At 30.6% G+C, this 1,931-nt stretch overlaps 1 long non-coding RNA gene across 2 annotated transcripts; it reads left to right on the top strand.

The window, feature by feature from the left end:
- Positions 1-252: 252 nt before the first annotated feature.
- Positions 253-999, top strand: LOC128920215 (uncharacterized). 2 transcript variants are annotated; one of them, XR_008470332.1, is made up of 3 exons: positions 253-333; positions 394-799; positions 856-999. It is a non-coding gene; the product is annotated as an uncharacterized LOC128920215 (long non-coding RNA). The 2 variants fall into 2 exon arrangements; XR_008470333.1 differs by having other exon boundaries at positions 285-333; positions 401-799.
- Positions 1,000-1,931: the final 932 nt, after the last annotated feature.

The raw sequence follows: 1,931 nt of genomic DNA on the forward strand, positions 1-1,931 counted from the left end.
AGTTTTCATTTGGAAAAGGAAAGGTAACCAGAATGAAAACAAATTTTTACTTAGCATCCGACTACTCAGCTCTCATACTTTTAGGATATAATGTAGCTCAGTGGCATATAAAGATTATCGTTAATATAATGGGCTTTTAGAAGAATGTTTCTGTCTAATTGTGTGTTATCTTAATAACATTAAAAAATAAATTGCACTTAGACATTCCATACTTGTTTACTTAGAAACACGTTAGATACTCCAAAACATTTAGCGCAGTATTCTTTGAATACAGAAGTGTCATATTTTTTTATTTTTTTATTAAACGAGGCAATATAAAGACAAACTCATAAGGTTCTTAGAATATTATTACATAATACAGGATTACAAATAATTTGGTGAATTTTTCTCAAGAGTATAGTGATAAAGCAATTATCGAAAGTGTCTGGGACAGTTCATTGTGATCCTTAATCCAACAACTTGAAACTATAAATGCAAACTTAATACAGTCAATACGCAAATTTAATCATCATCATACTAGTCTTCAAATATTTGTTCGGTATTTTCACAAAGATGCGGATTTTTACTACTTGGAACACTTTCATAATGATCACTTTCGGACGCTGATGAATTGCCTTTCTTGTACTTAAGCAAACCCACTAAATTGTCCAGTGAGTAATTACAAGTAACTCAGAATACAATACCTAAAGTACCGCTTTGAAATAGCGCCAAACCACAACCGACAAAAGCTGAACGTTCGTTTGCAATTGCTGTGAATTGGACAATTTTTTGCCAGTCAACGCTGGAATTCGTTTAAGACGTACGTTTACATTTTTAAATCTAATCATATTTATTTCTTACACTCACCTTTTACAGAATTCGTTTGCCACAGCATTGTCATAATCAAAAAATTGATATTCGGACCACCAGCTATTTAATGCAAGTTTTACTATTGCTCATGTCTTTGGATTTACACGTCTATGCCACATATGTATACAGATTTTGACCGGAGCTTGAAAACCGTTCAGTACCATGGCAAGCATAGTGCTGCATATTACAACGTTTTGCATGGATTCCGACTATATACGCTAACTCGTCATCCCAGTTTATTTCACGCATGCGGTTGGCCAACGTGAAAAGATCACAAAATTTCCCTTTGAGCAACCACATAATCTGGATCACACATAAAATGCTTACTAGTGCCACATAATTTATTCCGCTTATCACAATAATAATACTCATTAATGAAAATGCAAGGTCCTATCGAAATAACGACTAAATAAAAGCGAAAGTATTGAATATTAAACATTATATATGTATGTATATGAATATATTTATAAATATGAATTAATTGTGTAAATTTCCTTCAAAAATTTTAAATAAAATTTATAAAAAATCTGAATGATTTTTGACATTTAAATGTGTAAATTTTTTCAGCTTCAATAGAAGCTATTTTGTACATTTATCCCTAAAGGAATCCTCCCAATTTTAATTAAGTTGCAAAACTATTTATTTACGACCCTTATACATAAAAACGTGTGAAAGACATCTCTTAATAAGACCAGGTGATACTAGGGGCACTGAACGAGAGAATGATAGGAAGACACACAGACAGTTCAATGATGAAACTTTGATTTTGTATGTAACACAATTTAGTTAGGCATGAAGTGATTCCTTGACTCAGCTTTGATGTTCATAAAATAAAAAGTCAACAATGTAAATATCCTAATAGTTATTGTGTCAGTATTACTATAACTTCAATGTCAAACCAATAGACAACATTCATTTAGCTGTCAATAATTGATGATGTGTACATATATATGTATTTGTTTTTAGAGAAATAACAGAAGAATGGAAGTAACGGGATTGTTTATCTTATTATACAGTAGGTGAAAATTTATCAAATTTTTTTTTTTAATTTCTACCAAATAATACATTAATTAATATTTTGT

This window comes from Zeugodacus cucurbitae, chromosome 3 (genome assembly GCF_028554725.1).
Source record: "Zeugodacus cucurbitae isolate PBARC_wt_2022May chromosome 3, idZeuCucr1.2, whole genome shotgun sequence".
NCBI classification, from domain to species: domain Eukaryota; kingdom Metazoa; phylum Arthropoda; class Insecta; order Diptera; family Tephritidae; genus Zeugodacus; species Zeugodacus cucurbitae.